Source organism: Lytechinus variegatus, chromosome 2, assembly GCF_018143015.1.
Source record: "Lytechinus variegatus isolate NC3 chromosome 2, Lvar_3.0, whole genome shotgun sequence".
Taxonomy (NCBI): domain Eukaryota; kingdom Metazoa; phylum Echinodermata; class Echinoidea; order Temnopleuroida; family Toxopneustidae; genus Lytechinus; species Lytechinus variegatus.
In genome coordinates, this window is record NC_054741.1 from 58860688 (window position 1) to 58881714 (window position 21027).

The 21027-nt window shown below is 33.5% G+C and overlaps 1 long non-coding RNA gene across 1 annotated transcript; it reads right to left on the reverse strand.

The window, feature by feature from the left end:
- Window positions 1–8311: 8311 nt before the first annotated feature.
- Window positions 8312–20799, reverse strand: LOC121408493. The gene is made up of 3 exons (XR_005969044.1): window positions 20675–20799; window positions 11203–11299; window positions 8312–8599 (listed from the first exon to the last, which is right to left on the reverse strand). It is a non-coding gene; the product is annotated as an uncharacterized LOC121408493 (long non-coding RNA).
- Between the last annotated feature and the right edge of the window lie 228 nt (window positions 20800–21027).

Below are 21027 nucleotides of genomic sequence, written 5' to 3' on the forward strand. Positions count from 1 at the left end.
CACATGAATCAAGCATCTACTAAGCTCACTCATGTGTAAGGTACTAGACAGAAAAACATTGGTATCAGAATTTAAACTAGTAGCTTATGAAATAGGAGTATTGAAATGTATGGAAGAATGTGCATTGTATTATATAAGCCTGAGTCGAATCGATTTTAAAATCGGTGTTCGATCGATGTCATCGAACACCGGTGCAGATTTTGCAAAATCGGTGCATCGAAAAAAATAATTAAAAAAATACGTCGGCCGGCCGATTCGTTTGGTTCACACAATCAATCAGCAAAATATCAGTAATGTCCAACTTGACTACTACTTACTTGATTTCTATTGCCCCAAAAATGAAACCGATCGTGTGATTATGATGCCTATTCACCATTAATTTGAAGTTTATTTCGATCATAGTTCGAGTCTTACTCGTCTGCTCATGCCGAGATAATTTATGCACGATGAATTCATGAATGGAAGTCATGGCCATCGATCGTGCATGCGCAGTACAGTTCTTTAATCAAACCAGAAAATGGCCGGAAATTGACGCGATCAACGTAAAATAAATCTTGCTTCATGAACAATATTCATATCATGACCACAGAACATTATTTAATCGTAATATTTAACAATAATTTGCATATGATAATCATTAATATGAATTTAGAGCTTGATGTGAAACGTTTGTATTTCGTTTCAATTTTCAATGGCGGACATCTCATGACGATCGACTTGAGTGCACTTGTCTAAAAAAATAATTATCACGTCAGGATTGATTCTCGAACATTGTCTATTTGTCTACATGCAAAAACTCTTTTCTAGAACGTAATATCACCATATAATAACATTTTACATGACAAAACAGAGAAATTGCGTTTGATATTTTTTTTCCCCATCAATTTGAAGCTAGTTTGTGCCCAAGTTTGGGCTCTGATTTCATGGATGGAAAATATGTCATACGTCATCGAATACGCATGCGCATTGTGTGCTTCCTTTCTCGGAGCTCGGAGACGTCCAGACATGGAATAACAATAGAAATAATTCCAGTATTAATTCTTCCATATGAACTTAACATACTTTGCTGACATCGTCAATATTCTTAGAATGACCATAAAATCTTGTTAAATCATAATAATTTATATGAATTTAGGGCTCGATTCGAAACATTCGTTTTTATTTCGATATGTAAGCCTACACTTACATTTTACGTGGAAGTGTCGTGGTTCTGACTCTCGCCTTGCAGTCAGAGGGTCGTGTGTTCGAATCCATGGCCTAGCGTCCTTTGGCAAGGCATCAATCCACACTTTGCCACTCTCTAATCTGTAAAGTGCTTAAAGACGTCATTTTGATGTATTAAGCGCTATATAAAAGTGGACTATTATTATTACACTATCAGCAACAGTTACATGCTTAAAAAGGATGAGACCCTGTCTTACAAACAACCGCTATACATTCAAATCAAACTCAAATGGAGACTGATCACATTTCTTATCTCTTATTTGCGCAATTTGAGATAAGTCTCATTTGGAAGACGGGGCCTTAGAAGTGTGATGTCCAAGCCACTCCCCATGTCAACTGGTTTGAAATTTTGCAATGGTTGGTTGCTAACAATACAAGTTGTAGCTTTATCTCTCTGATACATAAGTGGGCTGGTATTCTATTGTAAACTATTTAATTTTACTTGGCAAAGAAATGTTATTTTGTATTTAGCCCACAGTATTAAAAAAAAAAGCATTGTGATGTCATATTGTGGCAAGAAATTGTGCATTTTAATATGTTTGTCTCTAAAAGTGGTATTGTATGAATTTTGCGTAAATCAGGATGACTGTGTACGTATAAAAAAATCTTTACCTGCCAATTATATTTCCAAATAATTGGCATCAGTCTTGTATAGAGGTGCCCTAGATTTAAGATAATATACTAAGGCAAGTTAATTCACTAAATACCAAAATTAGCAAGGTATTTTATCCAAGCAAAATTCTAAGTAATATACTTTAATGAAATGAACATCAGCCCTGGAGCACAGGTTTCTCGTTCCAAACCATGGCTATGCTGTAACAAAAGACTGTGACATTGATACAGTACTTTTTGAATTGTCAATTCTTAATTCTTTTTTTTTCAAATACATTTTTGTGCTGTATATTCTTTGTCGTAGGCAGTTATGAAATAGAATTATTATTCCTTTTTCTGTACATATGGATTCAACAAGCTCTGTTGCATATTTTTTTTTCAAAACCATTTTCTAATCAGAGATTATTATTACTTGATTGCAAAGTATGTACTTCATGAACCTTGTATCCTCTGTAGACTCTTTTGTTTGTTTGTTTTGATAGCTTAATGAATATGGAATTATTTTTGTAATGATTGTATGGACTTGTTTGTAACTAGTACTTTTTGAATGTTCATGAAATTACTCTGCCAATGTGTTTGGTAGTGAAGTGGACCTATTGCAGCAAGAAATGGGAAGACTTTGCTGGGATGGACAATAAATATATAAGATGCTGCCCCCGACTTCTAGGGTTGCTTCATAAAGCTTTGGTTAAAAGTTAGGGATGACTTTTATGAGTGACTGGAATATGGCAAACCATGTGCATTGCCTAATTAATCAATGAATCAGTCACAAATTGAGATGATAATGATGTTCATTTCCAAAAATATTTGTTTTAAAACAATGTTTTTGTGCAAAGTGTATCGACATGACATTTGATATAGAATCGCTTGAAAACAAGTCACATTTTTTTTAATTATTGGGAAAAATTTGGAATCTCTTGTCGCACTTGGTGTTCAAGTCATTTGTTTACTCCGAAATAACTTTACAAATGATTTCATAAAACAGCCCCTTGGCATTATATTTCAATGGTCCTAGCAGAGAGAGAAACAATTAATTAAATCTTACTATGTATAGACTTCTCGAAAATGGAACACGGTTATTGAATTTGATATGTCAGATTGAACCTCTATTTCCTTGTTTCTCTGTGGTGTTATCGTTTTTTTTTTTATTATGTATCTGTACAGTGTATTTAGGAACAAATTTCACACAAGCCCTTTTGTTCCTGCAATTCAGCCACACATATTATAGTTCAGACTTTTCTGTATTGACCTGTGTTTCTGGACTTGAAGGGTTGAATCAATTATTTTGTGTAATTAAAGTTTGTGGCACCATCATTGAAGATGCTATGTATATAAACTGTTTTGATCATTGTACTGTATCAATAAATTGCATTTCCATTGACTTGCATTTTCCAAACCCCACTTTCCCCTGCATTATCTTTGTTAATCAACTTATGACTTCTCTCCCCATTTAAAGAGAAATGCCAGTAGTTGCAGTAAACTCTGATTTCATGAGAAAGTCTGTAAAACCAGGCTTAATTGTCAGGATATCATCGAGGAACTTGGTCTGGTACAGTTACATAAACTGAACTTTGTGAAGTCTTGAAATCTAAGCTGTAAAATGTTCACACTGAAGATCACCAACACAGATAGGCACACGTGGGACAGTGTATTATTATTGCTGGAATAAAGACCCGACGGAAGTGACCGAATCTGCACTTTTTTTACTTGATTCTCAGCAATTACACAATTTCTTCCAGAATCCATTGGCACATATTTTTTATTCATAAAAACAGACACTTGAGTGGTCATTGTATTAGATTCTGTCAAAAGTCATTTTGAGATCGTTACCAAAACTAGAATTTATCTTTAATCAACTACGGACTTCTCTCCCCATTTAAACCTCCACAGTTTACCACTTTTATATCATCTCTTTTTTTCAAGGGGAAATCCTAACCAATAAAAAGTTGAACTGATTAAATAAAAAGTGGAAAATTAATCAAGCCTATTGCTGAAAATTTCATCAAAATCTGACGGCAAATAGGTACGACATTTTGAAGTTCGCTTAATTTCACAAAACTGATATATGCACATTGTGTACTGACTGCACGGAAACGTTAGCGCAAACAGAGGCCCTGTTACAACTGGTAATGTGGCAGCGATGCCTAATGTTACAACAATGCATTACTTACACATTGAAATAAATGTTCTGACTTCACAATCCAAAAGATGTGACTGGCCTTACTGTTAGTGCTGTTAGGCTAACAACGTTACTGGTCGGTATATAAAGGAGGGAACAGATAACATCACACACTCACTATTTCTTTTCTATACAAAGTACTTTAACTTTTCCCCTCATAATGGGAAACAAAGTTCCTTCCTGAACATGCAGAAATTGCCATTGTAACCGATTAAATGAGTTTCCTTATTGTAATATCTGCAGAAAAATATCAATTTTCTGTAATTCATAAAATGAAATATGAAAGAAATATAAGTAGTGTGGGATATCAACTGTCATTTGAGTAAAAGCCAAGCTGTGAAAATAAACTTCAAGATGACATCACCTTATTTCATATTTGATTTTGATGAAATTTTTCAGCAAATGCTAATTTGACTTCTGTTTGGTTATATAAAAAAATCCTAGGTGGGTGTGCATTCTCCTTCTGGTGATATTGTATCCCAGAATGCAATGTTCAGATCAAGATTAAAGAAACCTGATGATAAGCAGCACTCCTATGCCATTTGTATTATTAATATTATACTTTTGTTATTCAAATCAAGTTTAAGTTGGGGGTGGACTTGACCTTCAAGAAAGAAAAAAATGTGATGAAACCCAGAAATAATGAGCATTTTCAAGATAGATATCATTCAATGACAGGAATATTTTATTTAATACATGACTTCAATAAAGACAAAAATAAAATTCATGTCATAAATATTTATATGATACATTCATATAAAAAGAAGAAATATGTTAGTTACATACATATACATAAAAAAACATTATGTTCAGTTGCATTGATATAAAATAAGAATTATAATGGTTTGAACATTGATTTTAGTCCTGTTTATTGGAAGATTAAATAACTGCTCGCAAGAATGATATACAAAGACAAAAAACAAAGAAAAGATATAATCCCCCAAATGCTCCAACTCAAAATAAGAGGAAACTTGTTAAAAGAGATATTACAAAAATACCGTAAGTAAATTTCCTGGATGACCTACTTGTTTTAAACGCCCGATTTGAGATTTCTGCTAAAAAGGAAAATTATGATGGTACCGAAGCAGTCTTTGTACAGAGCTTCCTCAACAAAAATTCCTCTTTTAAGAATAACTGCTTTTGCATGTGGATTTCATGGAATCTCAGGTACGAATCCAAGAATCTTGTTATTTTGATGGTACTAAAAACCTGTTCATACCCAGTTTCCATTTTAATACACAAACTCCCTGTTCATATACACCACCTAGACATCCACCTATCCAATGTTACAGATATGGTCATTTAATTTGATGGCATATACATATATAAACAGAGGTCAATCGCTGATATTATCTGCCTCCTGCTCGTAACATTTAGTTGTTGGTTTTTGCCATTTTACAGAAAAGGCCCTATACAAAATATTGCAATATCTATAATTAATCATATTTGAAACCATAAAATACATCCCACAAAAAGCTGTAATATTTTTTTTTATTCATGCTTACTTTTTAAACCATTTTATTGTTGTACAATGATTTCTTTTATGACTGAGATGAACAATGCTTCACTTTTTACTTTTGGTAGATGAAATTATAGTGGACAATTGGAACATTACAAAATACATGTACACTATACTTCATTTTTTTAAAGTTAGAATTAGTTTAAATATGATCATTGCTTCAGTGATGACCAACATATATTTGTGTTTGGCATGAGTCAATATATTGAGAGAAATAGAAATTATGTTATGTATACATTATCTATATGGATAGAAATCTCTGCATAAAAAGATTGTCGGATAATTATATCCTGATGAAAGCAATTCAATGAAAAAAAAAGAAAAAAAATAATTTGTGACATTCAATTATCTAAATGAAGTAAAAGCCAAAATATTTTCAATAAAGATTTTAAACCAAATATTCTTCAAAGGGATAAGTTTGACTGAAAGTGACTTATTGGGGATTAGCATAAAGTAGAGATGTGTCGCTGATACCTGTAGTAATATTTCCTCATTCAAAGCAGATAATATCCATATATTTTTTTATTTTATTTACATCAAGTATGGTTGTATAACTGATTACTTTTGTAACAACAAAAAGCTGACAAGTCTCATCTATATCAACATGAATAATTTTCATTTGAAAATAACTTTGAAAATTTGCAGATGACGAGAGGGTCGGAATCCTAGCATAATTTGTGATATCCAAATTACGCAAATCATTCAGTAAAATGTTGTTAAAATCCTATATACAAACTGTATAACTTTATTTTATAGTAGATATATTCCTGCCTGATAAGCCTGTATAATGGTATTGAAATTATTTTGTTTCTTGATTCATTTACCAGAATATGAATTGACATGAAATGACATAAGAAAAATATATTTATGTAAATTACAGACTTATAACAGCAAGTAATTAAGCAATAATAACACATCATAAAATTAACAAAAAGTACTCACATGATGTAGAAAATAATAAGATATTTCATCTCTTTATAAAGAAAAAATATAAAAGTATAACATATTTTGACCGACAATTTATGTTTGAAAACTAATATACATAGATATTTCATCTATTTATGTTTGAGAATAAAGAACTACATAAGATGACTATAAAGGAAAATATATCATCGATATAATTTATCTCTTATTTAAAAAACTAATCTAATAACACTTGAAATTAAAACCAAGAACTGCTACACTATTTTAAAAAGTCACAGAAGAACAAAACATGAAAGACATAAAAAATGCATAGTATGGAAATGTTTATCCATATTATCAGTTTAAAACAGTCAAATAATAACTAACATAGAGACTTTCCAGATCACAAATGTTGTATTTCAAAAACATATTGACCTGAAGAAGGAGAATAGTGAAAATAAAATCATTTTTCTATACAATTACCACTAATACTGTTCAGTATCTCACTAGTAAACCAATTATGTACTACTTTAAACGACAAACAAAACAAACACTGACTGATAACCTTTCTCAACATTTTTCATCAAACAAAAGTGACAATGATTTTTTAAATATACAGCCTACACATGCATTAAACAAATTCTAATGGTTTGCCTTAACCCATTGGTGACTGATTGATTTTGCAATAAAACATGTGTTTTTCGTAGCTTCCGGCCTGGATATATGCCAGCTCAGCCTCCAACGTGTTAAGAGTTTTGTATTGTAGAAATCTAATAACATTAATGGAGTAATCTCTGGATTATTTAAGGAACAATTTGACACAGATGACTTCAACTTCATGGGCAATGTTAATACAGAAATAAAAAAATCAAATACTTTCAATCTTGCTTAAAATAAATTGTATTGTATTAAAGAAATATACTTAAAATCACCAGGTATATGTATATCAAAATATATCATGCCTTTACTTTCTGAAATCATGAATTTCTTGTGGACTGTAAAAACCAGTGGCCTGTTTCATAAAGAGTTACAACTGTTGTTACTTTGCCACTACGGCAACTACCATGATAACCTTGATTTTGATTGGCTCCTGAGCCCTGTTGCCATGGTAGTTGCCATAATGGCAAAGTTAAAACAGGGCCCCGTCTAACAAAGAGTTACAATTGATCCAATCAATCGTAACTCAATGGAAATCCATCAGTGTCGTATTTTTTTTTATAGGAAATTTGCAAAATGTCTTTGTAAACAAAGAACACACCAAATTGTCAAGAAATCAGTGAATTCATGGATATACATTCATATCTAAATTTTTTTTAAACTAACATGCTTTTTATATGTTGACTTTACTTGCTTTCCATAGTTGCGATTGATCGGAAGAATCGCAACTCTTTGTAAGACAGGCCCCAGCTGTAACTCTTTATGAAATGGACCCCTGGCCGAGACCAGGGGGCCCTGTAACATAAAGCTATGCAATTGATCATGAATGGATTTTACGATTGATTGACTGTTGATGATCAATCATAAAAATCATAATCAAATGTGGCTTCATGTTACAACACCCAGGCTACATTTTCATAAAACCTGGTGGGTGTTTCATAAAGCTATTCAAAGATAGGAATGACTTTTTGCACGACTGGTGATCCTTTCTTGTGCTATGTGATATCTCTATGTAATTGAGTTGTGACCTAAAAACATGTTCCAGTCATGCTTAAAGTTGTGCGTAACTTCACGAACAGCTTTATGAAACACCCCTTGTTCTAATAACAAAATTACAATAAAGCATTTAATTTAAGAGCAAACTGAAATCGAAGCTTTATTGATTAACAACAATTTGTCATTGAAATTTTACCTTTGGTATCATTGAAACTTGACCCCTTTTTCATCAATAACCAAAGATTAGTTACGGCTTATAAGCTGCTGTTATAAGTCACTGAAATCATGATATTTGATCGGATGGGAGCAAGTTTCTCACTTCACAGTATTTTGATTAAAAGCTTTATGAACATGTACTTGCATCTATATTCTCAGAAGACCGGAAGAGTAACAGGATAAGCTGGAAGAAATGCTTGTAGTCTTGGAGAAGTAGAGCCAGAAGACCAAATCTTGATTTGATTAAAACCACGTTTATCCTCTTTACACATCAAGGATTATCATTTTTGCACCTGCCAAGCAAAAAAGATACAACATAGCATTCATTTTAGTCAATACTCAATTATTAATGACTTAAGCAAAAATCCTGTGTAAAAAAAGAAAATCCTCTTGGAAACTTGATACAATGGAAAACATCAATTCAACAACGTACAAATCATACTATCAAATTTAAGTTATGTGATCTGAGTAAATCATGTAAATTGTATTTCATTGTAAATATGAAAAGAATCAAATAGTAAAATCAAAGAATTGAATTGAATTGTATGTTACAAATGTTTCAAGTTGTTCTTTTCATTTAATATATTTTGCAACCAAGTTTTAATTTTCACAGAACAACCAAGGCTATGAAGAACTAATACTGGAGCTAAAATGTCAGATCAAATTTTGAAGTTGGCAATTTCTTCAAAACTTCAACAAAACAAAGCAAAAGATCAATATTAATGGGTCTACGTCAATAGAGTTAAAACTTGGACAAGTACGATAAAGAATATAAAAGACTGTATACAACCTTACGAAAAGTTCATGAAAGACCTTCGTATGACCTCTTTACTTAATTTAAGGATTTCCTATTCTCATTGAATAATCTTGAATCATAGCTGAGCCAGGATATATCATAAATATATAGCCCTTATATAGTTCAAACATAAGCTATACATGAACAGATATGCCCCCCTTAAAGACAGTTCATGATGTGAAATGACTGTTCACATAGACAGAAAAAAAAGATTCACGTTGTAAAAGTGTGTTCACATAGCAACCAATGTCTCAATTGATGGTCAAATATATCTCATGATATGCAAGATTCAAACCCAAAAGAAAATAATGACTTATGGTAAATTATGATATCCCAAAGTTTGACAGTTTCTAGTCATTCCTTTTTTTCTTTATTTTTCATAGATGTAAATCATTATTTTCTTTAGTGTGAATGAATATTTACTCATACGTCTTGGACCAAGCTAATAATAGGATTTTTGACATTTTAATCCAACCGTGGTTGGTTGGTCGTTAATAGATGTGTCATACAGGTAAGCACAGGTAAATAAGTATAAAATGATGAGATGATTTGACAAGACAAGATAGTTTAAAAATATTACTTCCTCTCTTTCCACTCAGTTTTGCTTCTCAGTGTTCTCAGTGCAATTTTGATCTATTACATATTTCATAAATACACTTCTTTCGGATTCCGGGGGTGGGGGGGGGGGGGGGGGGGCACTTACATTGACGAGTGGATACCACGCGCGACCAAAAAACATGTAAAAAGGATGTCTTTTTCAAGATAGGGCATGTTACGTACGTAACGTGATAAGGGTGTCAAAAACACAAAAATAATGAAAAAGGGGTATCTATTTCGCTAGGAAAGCTACGTGTTTAGGGTTGAATTTGCTGGGATGATAAAACAAAATTAAAATGTTCTATAAAGGACGTCCTTTTTGCCCCAACACTACGTGTTTAGTGTCCGATTTGGTGTGGAGGTGGGGCCGTACTAATTAAACCAAATGGTGTGTAATTTAAAGGTGAAACCGACGGACCTGTGACATAACAATAAAATATCGCTGTACTTGTTCAGGGGTTCATTTCAGGGAATACTTGCCAAGAGTATCGTTTTGTTTCCAATACTTGTTAAGGGTATGGTTTCAAATGCCAATCCTTGTTAAGGGGTGCACTTTCAGAATATGGAAAATACGTGTTTAGGGTGCTTTTCGAGACCCCATGGTCGCGCATGGTATCCACTCGTCAATGAAAGTGGCCCCCCCCCCTCCGGGTTTGATTTGAATCTTAGCATGTTTCACTATCATTTTTTGAAAGGCATTTGCACACCTAGATGAAATAATCTGCCGGGTTATACCGCACTTCTGTTGCTTCAATTTAACCATTATTTGAAGACCTGCCTATATATTCAATGCTTCCCATTCTTGATTGTCCTCCAGTATTTAAATTATTTACATGTATTTTTGTCTGCTCTCTTTCATTGAACCTTGAGTAATTTACAGGAGATTTGTGCATAATATACCATATCATTTTCAAACATTTTATGAAAAAGTAACAACTACTCCTACATAGAGTTTTCATGATCACATGCAGTGTCTTCTTGTTGGTTCTCAGATTTATGACAATCTGGCTGCAAGAATTGCAAGAAATTCATCATTATCATAAAATATGCTGAAATATGGTTTGGAGATTGTTAATTGTTAATCAGATACAAAATTGTCACATATTTGGTACAATCATGCCTTTTTGGAGCCCCACCCCAAAAATCAGCATCCTGTTCATTTGATGCCTCCCCCCTTGGGTATGTTATTAATATGTTATCATATTGAGTTTCCCTTTTTAATTTCAAAGACATTGTGGGTCTTTATAGAAAACAGTAGATTAAATCTTTTCTATATAAAATGCCTTTTCCTTACTTATCTAAGTTCATTACAAAAATCCTTTTATGTTTAATTCTTACATTTTCTAACGAGCGTTCATACTCTCCACTTCTCCATCAAGTCATCAATATAGAAATAAATAAATGAAAAGGGTGTGCCCTAGTTTGTCATCTATTAATGTACAAGAAGTCTGATTGATAATGAGCTAATGTGCAAGTCATTAAGTTAACCAAAACCATATTCACCTGTCGGATGACCCCACCCTAGACGATTCCCCTGGGGGGTGGAGGGAGGGCCGATGTCATCTGGAGGCTTCTGGGGGTTTTAGCTCAGAGACCTGTTCTGGGGTGACAAAGAAATGAAATCATATACTTCAGGGGTCACCTCTATTTGCATGAGATTGGTTTTGGTTACAGAGGAGATAAGTCTGACGATTAAGGAGACTTGATCAACCTTGCCTTATCTTTCATTTGTATAAGATCTTTTTTTGATTGCAAAACAATGATTTGATTAATAAGGGAAGATTATGAGTCATGTACCAGTGCTTTCTTTCTACTTACAATGGGGTCGATAACCTCTTCTTTGTTTTGAGCTGATTATAATTTTTTGTTATTTAGGAGTGCATGTAAATGTTGGATATAAATCTTAATCTCTCTCTATTTCCCGAACTACTACTACTCTTTTGTCTTAAATCCCTTTTCTATTCCCTCTCTTCCACTCATGTTTTTTCTTTTGTTTTAATCATCACTTTATCCTTGCATTTCTCATATTTATTGCATAATCAAAATACACATCCTAGCACAAAACATACATTCAGTGCACGAATCCCATTTGTAATATTAAAAAAAATGTGGCAAGAACAATTTTCAAATTTTATTCTAATCTTTTAATCTTTTTTTCATTATCATAATCAATATTATTATTATTTCTCTTGCAACAGTGACATTTATACCATTTTTCAATATGCATAAATATTAGATAATGGTACAACACGCGTTTTATGACATATTCTTTCATTTTATTTGCCAATGAATTGAAAATGAATAATCTTTTGATTTACCAACCCTTAAAAGGCTTCAAAACCAAACTAAGGACTCTGTTAAGATCATTTTTTAATAAACAAGTGATAAAAGGACTTTGAACTATTTGGTACACATCAGTGACAAGCTGGTATTTTCTCTTACTTGAATTAAAGGGTTTATTCTGCCTAAAGATGATTTTGATAACGAGGAAAAGCAAAGAAAATATCAGTGAAGGTTTTGCAAAAATCCTCCAAAGAGTAAACAGGCAAACAGGAATATCATATAAGAAAAATACCGTTCATATTTTATATATACAATGTCTTATGCTTTCTTCTTTGCAAATTCTGCAAAGGCTTTATGAAATAATATTTCTTATAACGTATATCCATAATTTGAAGGCAGGTGGTTAAAATAACTTGAATACGAACTGTTTCACATTCCCATTTCAAAGGTGACTCTACAATGCATCCCCCCCCCAAAAAAAAAATGGTCATGGTTGATCATTAATCTATCACAACAACCTTAACTTTTTTGCCTCTTAAAAACTGACATAAATTTGAAGGCTAATTCTAGCCCAGCTTAATTTTCATACCCTTTGTTCAGTGAGCAGTGCTCGCTCAAGCATGCATAGTTTTTCAACTTTTTGGTGTCATTTGAAAGTTGACTTTATTGGCTTCCATATATTCCCCCAAAGCGATTTATTTCTATTTTGGCAGCCATTTCAAAAGTGTATATATTTTTGGGATGCACTGTATACACTCTCTAACCAAGTACCAAATAATAAACAGAAAATCTGTAGAACAATCAAATAAAGATACTTTTATTCACTTTTGATAGACTATCATTTTGGAAACAGAATAATGTTAAATTAACCTGACATATGATTCTTCTTATCCCAGAGATTTATTTCATAGACAATTTATCAACCTTTGCACGAGAGATTGTTTTTGGTTGAATATAAGATCTATATTTTATCTATATTTCTATATTTTAAAGATTTCTCTATTAATTTCTTACTAACACATGATAATTAAGATACAGGTGTGTGTGATATCAGGAAAATTGATAATTCAACTGATAATAGGAAATAAATTGGTCATGAACTCAAATAAAATAGGAGTTTTACGCCAATTGATCAAACTGCTTGTCATGCCCGGAACAGAAATCCGCTCAAATTATCCCCACTATGTATTCAACATGATGCCACAATAAATATCATTAATTATTTTTGCTCTGGATCGCTGTGAACTGTATTGCGTCATTTCTGAGGTGGTTAAATGATCAATGCCTCTTTAAAGAGCTTCTTATCCTCCTCAGACAACAAGCTTATCACCATTCTAAGGCTGTTTTAGCACTTCATCAAGCAAACCTGATCTTTGGACCGAGAGTAAACAGATTTGAAATATTTGATCAGTTGTGATTCGAGCAAACGTTCAGAGTTAGGCATATAGTTGCAGGTCACTTTGTTTCTGAAACTTTTGTGGGCAGCATCAAGTTTTTATCCCTTCCGTTCTGTTTGCACTCCATAACTGTTTGTCGTCATCCCTGCTTTAATCTAGAAACCTCTCTCTTTTGGTACATTTATGCAAATATATTTTTCAGAAATAAGGTATAGAACCACTTGTAAGCTCTTGTTGATTCATGTAGCAAAGTCTTTTGAGAAAGCAAAGTAGGAGAACACACATGACGCACCAAATGATAAAAAGAGTTCATTTTTAAGGTAATTTGGAGGATCTTTTCCTTCTGTTTGCCAAAATCCCATGAGAATTAAAAAGAGAAACAGTGTTTGAAGTGTTTTATATCATTGATACAATGTGGTTACACCCTATTTCTAAACAGAAAAGTTTATTAACATTTAGACTGCATACAGGTCCCCCCATTACAACATCACTCTCATTTTTCTTCAAATTGACTTCTAAAATGTGAGTTCTTCTGTTTAGGATCCTTAAACTTCATAAGAGGGGAAAGGGATGCAATTTGCATGTACTTTAAAGGGGAATTTGTTGGAAGTTGTGAAAATAGCAGAAAAATATTGGTGAAGGTTTGAAGAAAATCAGAATTATCAGAATTTTCATTTTGGGGTTTGTGACATCATAAAACGAGCAGCTGCCCGTAATGAAATGCATGAATTTCATTTTTTAATGGCTCCTGATGACTTACATTTGTTTTCTTTTTATGAGCAGGTGTCAAAATGGTTTGTCTATTGATATAAAAAAGGTGCAATCAAATCCATTTTCAATTTTCTGAGAGAATGACATTGCATTGATTTTTAAACATTCGCTATGAAGGAATGCTGCTCATATATGATGTCATAAATCAAATAATCAGAATTCTAATAACTTTTTAATTCTTTAATGGATTTTTCTCAGACCTTCGGCAATATTTCAAATTATTTTTTCTGCTATTTTTACAATAAACTTTCTGTCAGGGTGAACTTCCCCTTTAATTTTGCTTGCAGTCCCAAATTAAGCATATTTAATGTTTTATGCAGTGTGCCCTCTTTCTATTACTAGTTGACAAACCAATTGATGATGATGGGGTGGGGGGGGGGGTGGCACTTGCAGCCCCTGAGCCCTATCTTTCTACATATCTACCACGGTTTAAGATTACAACAAAATTCCTGGCCAGCATATTAGCCTGCCAATAACAATTTCCAAATAAATGGATGAATTCACTGCGGGTAAAAAGGAAGAGACAGGCAGAACATTAAAATTGGGCAAATTCCGACATGTCCACAATAATGTGACATAATTGAGGGTTCAAAAACAGACATAGTAGGGGATCACAGTGGTTTCAGCTGATGGGGTCTTGGAAAACTTTGGTGATGATTGGAAAGGTAGATTCCAAGCAAATCAAACTAAGAAGAGATCAGCTGTCAGTTTCATTTGATATTCATTCGATAGTCAAGGACGTTAACAAGTTCAGGAGTAAATATGGAAGGTGTTTCTTCGTAAAAATGTCATAAATCTAGTAGTGAAGAAACGAGTTTCACACTGCTGAAAATTTAAAAAATCAGTTTTTAGAGTTGTGTTCCAAACAGAAACATCTATACCTTGTTCTTTTAAACATTTATAATTTGTTCTTTTAAATCACTTACTAAATGCTTAATCCATAAGGCTCCCATGCAACATCATTCAATTCTGTATGAATAAGAAACCCTGACTGAAATCAGCGAGTAGGTCTGGAGACAAAGTCTATCACATTTCAAATTCTTTCAACTTCAAACATAAGAGGCTGCAGATTCAAACCACTTTCCTCAAACCTAAGTGGCATATCAAAGATTTCTTTCGAGGGGGGGGGGGATGTCTGGAAAATGTGTCTATTTGAGGGGAACTGCCTCTGAACTTAATATATCTGTAAATTATCACTTACATACAGTAATCCAATAACACTTTTAGAAGGAAATATATATAGTTGTAATCATTTTTCTTATCAACCCTGATGGACAAACTACAGTCATCCATGGCACACATAAAGCAGTATTAAGGACGAGATCTTGATACCTGGGGGTATACAGTATATGCCCGTATGTAATACTGGAATAATAATTCAAACCTAGGAATGCACCTTTAACGTGATGAATTAAATGACATATTTTCTAACCGTCTTGGCATTCCTAAAACTGGCGTAACACTACAGGTGTCCATAGCACTGCATTCCGGTTCTGAATAGTTATCCTTGTTCTATGTCATCATTCCTCCCAACTAATCATGATGAGAGCCTGTTTTAAAATAGTCGGCTCACAGATCTGATAAATAGGTTAAAGCTTTCACATAAAATTTGTTCTTATGATATTTATATAAGTAATTAAATAAAACATAAAGAATGTATATTAAGATAAAAATTCAATTCAATTAATTAATTCATTCATTCTATTTCTAAAATTGCTAACTCACCTTATGTTCATAACTTCACTTTTGTAACTCTTTCATTGAATTTTCACTTCTTGATATTAAATTGTTTTTGATATGTATTGTCAATGATAATGCTAAACAAAGCATAATATATTATCACTGTACATAAAGGGAGTCTAAAAGGGGGGGGGGGGCTACACCCACAACCGCCACTACTAAATGAAACAACATCATGAATATGCCTAACCTCTCTTTCAAATGAACCCTAAACACTAGTTGGGTTCATGGCTACCATCATTTATACAAATATGTCAGGAATACCTTGAGCTATACCTGTGGTTTAGGCTTGGTAAGGCATCTTCATACCTCCCTTGTCGAGAAAAATACTCAAAACTTATAAGAACTTGATCATGCAGGCCTCAGATATACATGCATTTAGAGCTACACTAGAATCGGCAGAGGAATTTTCTGTAGTTGATACAACACTTTTGTGTTCCTGTACCAGCAAAGGTTGTAGGCCTATGTTGTCATTTCCTCGAATAAAAGTTCTTGAAAGTTGTTTCTATGTACTGCAAATATCTTCGCAACCAGGACAAAATCTGTGTAAGAGGTCCTCATAATTTTGAAAATTCTCCACTGATTTTACAAGAGGATGCACCTAGATCGAGTACTTTATTATTAGGTATTTTTCATGATTGTGGAGATATGAAAGCAGTTCAAAGCACCTAGTGCTATCATTGCCTCCTTATCAAGGAAAAGAATTTTCCAGAAATATGATAAAAAGAACAACTGTTAACTTAAAAGCTGGTCCCCCCCCCTTCACCAAGAGTGTGTAACTATTTGGTTGGAGCACAGATCTCCACGGTTGGAGAAAGCCTTCTGGAGATACCATAAGGGGGTATGGATGGGGGTCAGCTGAGTGGAAGAAGGGCGCAGACACAGACAGACTCGGGGCAAGTCACCGGCCTAGCTACCAGAAGGATTTCTCCTTTAGTGACCCCATCGCTCTGAAATACGAGACAATCTAATATTTGTGGTGGAATTTTCTGTGCCGCTGGCGTGCATCGAAGGCAAGCCATAGCCACTGGTCCCTGGGTAGAAGACAACTCTTCTATCACTCACCCCTCTCTCTCTCTCTCCCTCTCTATCCTCTCCCTTCATTTCTCCTCTTTCTACCACTCACCTTCACTTGTGCTCTTCCGTTCTCCATTCCATCTTGCCTACTCCTTCATCTCTCGCTCTTTCCAGTTCTCTCTCCTCTCCCTCCAACAGACACCACTTTCTCCAATCACTCACATCTTCACTATCATTTTGATTCCTCCTCTCATTCTATCACCAACTCCCTTTCCCAAACCTCTTTCTTTCTATCAACCTGTTCAAATGTGTACTTTTAAAAATCTTTAAGTATATTTTATCAACTTCTTTCTGTCCCTCAGTGATTCTCTTTTCTCCCCATTTCCACAACCCATAGTGTTCTCTCTCGTTTTTTTTTTTCACTCTTTCTCTCACTCTTCTTTCCCTTCACTCCATCACGCTTCCAGTCCTACCAGTCGCAGTGACATGGGGGTCAGCCAAAGCCCTAACAATGGGAATAATTCTTCTCGGCTACCGCAGAGCTCCCAGCTCCGTTCAGCGATTTGACATTGCATGACACAAGCTGGGTTAAACGCCAGACAGGGAAGGCTTGAAGTAAACTAGCCACGAAGTAACGGTATGCAGGGTATTCTCTTCGGCCTCTCGTCACCCGGTTCATGGATTTGTTTTAGGCATCCTTCGGGGAATCAACATCCAAAAAGTTCAAGAAAAGTTTTCATACTTTGTTTTTCCTCTGTTTTTTTTATCACAGAGTTAAAGATGTATCTCTTTCTCTCTTCTTTGTTTTTTGGATTATTCTTTCTTCGCTGAAAAGTATGACAAAATCTTCTTTCTCAAAAAAAAAAATCTGATCCCATCCTCAAACTCAAACTTATAAATATCAGGGTTACACCTCAAATTTTCATTTTTTGAAGTGGATGGAAAGCTTATCTTTTTTGGCTAGGAGTATTCCAAATCTTTCTGTTTTTTAACAATTTAAAGGCCTTTTAATTCAATATGCTTTTAATTGTCATCATTGGTACAAAAACTCAAACAATAACTATCAATTTAAAGAAATAGACAAGACTTGTGGACAACATAGGAGTTTATCAAAGAACCCCTACTATTTTCTGTACTTAACAATCCTTTATCGTTCGTTTGTCCATACTTCCTCAGTCCTCGCGGTTTATATTAGCAGATGCCGAATTTGCATTTTTATTAATTTATATAGTTTTCTGCTGAATTAACTTTTCTCTGTGCATGTACCAACTTTTTTCTTGATATTTATTCAGATTCAAATTTATTTTTTTCACTCATTTCCAAAAAAGCCCCCTATAAATATACTTACTTCGTATATATATAATACTCATCTATTAAATTTGCTTGAAATAAAAACTTTGATTGCAATATCTTATCTAGTGCATCTGCTTCCCTCCATGTTAAAATGATATAAATTACCTTCCTCCAAGATATAAAAAAAATCCTTCATGAAATCTAATTGAATAGATCATAAGGTAAACTCTGAATTTCACTTTCAAAACATTATTTACTTGACATCGATAAAATATGCCCTGTGCAACAAAGGAATATTGATATTGAGGAGGAACAGTTCATTGCTTTCCATTGAAACATGTTGAAATATAAATGGTCATCTCAAACAATCATATTTCACTGCATTTGAATGAAAGGTACCAATCTCCATATACATGAGAAATAAAATTCTATAATTATTCATTACATTTCTCAAGCTAGGGCATTGGCTGAAAATTTCAGAATAGAGTCTTTGCTAGTAGCCATCTGCTATATGTGATTACTTAATAGATTGCCCATTTTTAAAAGAACAATAAAAAAAACAAGATAGGGTGCTTTATATCTTCAAATATAAAATTCAAATTTTCACCCAATGAATAATCATTAGATTGAAGCTTTATACAGGCTTTAAAAGAAAGCATAAAACAGCATTTACAATCGTTTTTAGCCTATGCACTAAAAATAAATTTTCAACTCATATTTCCCCATCCACTATAAAGGAAACAAACTGTGCAACAGGTTGCTTTTGAAAGTATAAATAAATACTCTAGAACATAAAGACATGAGGCAGTTATTAAACAAGAATTCCAATTTAAGACAAAGTGACTCAAGGGCGGATTCTCTATGGATCAGACACAGATGAGAAAACAAATACCATCCTAGATACACAATCATTTTAACCTTAAAACCCGGAGGAAATGTTCCAATCTTTGAGTCATGCCTTACTTCTTACATCCAACAAAGAATTTAATCAAAGAAAAAGAATTAAGATTGTTTGGAATTCTGCGACTTTTACAGGTCCTTGATGGCGGAAGTGTTGCCAATTTTGTGTTAGTCCACCGTTTCCTTCCTGGATTAGTCATTAGGTTTCCGTTTAAGACCTTACAGTAGAAATACTTATAACTTGTCTGGTCAAATATTTCTGATTTTGTACTTTCTCCTCATTTCATGTCTTGAGCTTACAAACTTTGAGCTTGGTAATTTGGATTTTTATTTATTTCTCACCATCTCAAAATTTTCTTGTGGTCATATGTTCCTACTGCAAGTGAAAATTGGGCACCCATCTTTCAAACAAAAATTTAAAAAGGGGGAAGAATAGTGAACATTATCCACTATACTACAATGATAAGATGATATGCAGATTAGAAAATGCCTCCTTTTATATAGAAATCAACTACATTAAAATGAACTACATGTCCCTGGAAATGTTTCAAGATGAATTCTTCAACATCAACTCATTCCCTGAATCTTGTCAAAATTTTATCAAATCTGAGTTTCAAATCTACAATGCTGACATATTTATATTTTAATTGTTTAATTCTAATTGCTTATTTGTCGGGATACTTATATGGATTTTGTATTTCTTTTGTTAGAAGTAAGAAAAAAAAAAGATAAAAGCTGAAACTTAAACTACAATATCTCCAATCCTCTTTTTCTCCTTGATCATTTTCTTTCATATTATCTCTTTCTTCTCTCAGTTGTGTATTTCTCAAGTTTTTTTTCTTTTGATTAATTACTGACCATGTTTCCTATACCTATATCTGATCACCTTTCTTTCACTCTCTATCTTTGATTCTTCCTTCCATCACACTCATCTCCAAACCATATCATCCTTCCTTCCTTTTTCTTAATTCACTGTTGATTCAATCGCAAGCTTTTCATTGTCTGTCGATTGACAGACACTTTGCACCTTGCCAGAGCTCCAACACTGGATTAATCTTCCGGACTAAATTAAATGTTTCCTCGGCGAAACGAGGGGAGGCGGGGTGAGTAAGCGACAAAGTCTACAGCTTTTGGCTAATTTTGACTTGTGACTGATTCAGAAATGATTAAATGGAATTATCAGGATAGGATAAACAGCTTAATCAACTTATTTTGTGTCACTGAAGTGTTTGTTTCGCAACTACACTGGACCAAACAGGATAATATTATCACACTAACTTTTGATTAAAAAAAAAAGGTCTCCTTCAAGGTTGAAGGCAATTAAAAGCTCTTTTTCACCTCTTCATATTTTTATGAGCTAATGATTAATCAATCAATAAAATAATGGACGCTAGTTTTGAGAATGCTATGATAGTTAATAGCTTTCTTTAAAATTAAAAAAAAGAACAAGTTTCACAAGAAAAAAACTTACAAGAAAAAACAAAGAGAGAGAGAGGCTGGGGGTGGGGGGGTTGTGGGGGTAGTGGTAAAACGAGTAAATGAGAGCATTAAGGATGTCTTATTACCTCCCTTACCTGATTGTGTAATTACATTATTCTTGTAGAAGTTGAGTTTGTTTTGGAGAGCTTGCCTTGAGGTCTGATCTAAATTGATAGAATCCTTCCCGACTTCATTACTTTCTTCTGGTCTCATCGCTTCACCTGCTAAACAAGAAAACCAGACAATAAATTCTATTTAGGTCAAGGTACACTTTCATCCCGCAAACGTTACGTAAGCATAGATATTTTCATCACAAATTTCATATTTCTCAATATTTTTTTTGTTTTGAATGGATGAAAAACAATTTCTAGATGACATCAGGTTTAAAAATATTTGGTAAAGAATCAATCAAAGTGAATTATTCTTGAGCACCTTCTAACAATCCAAC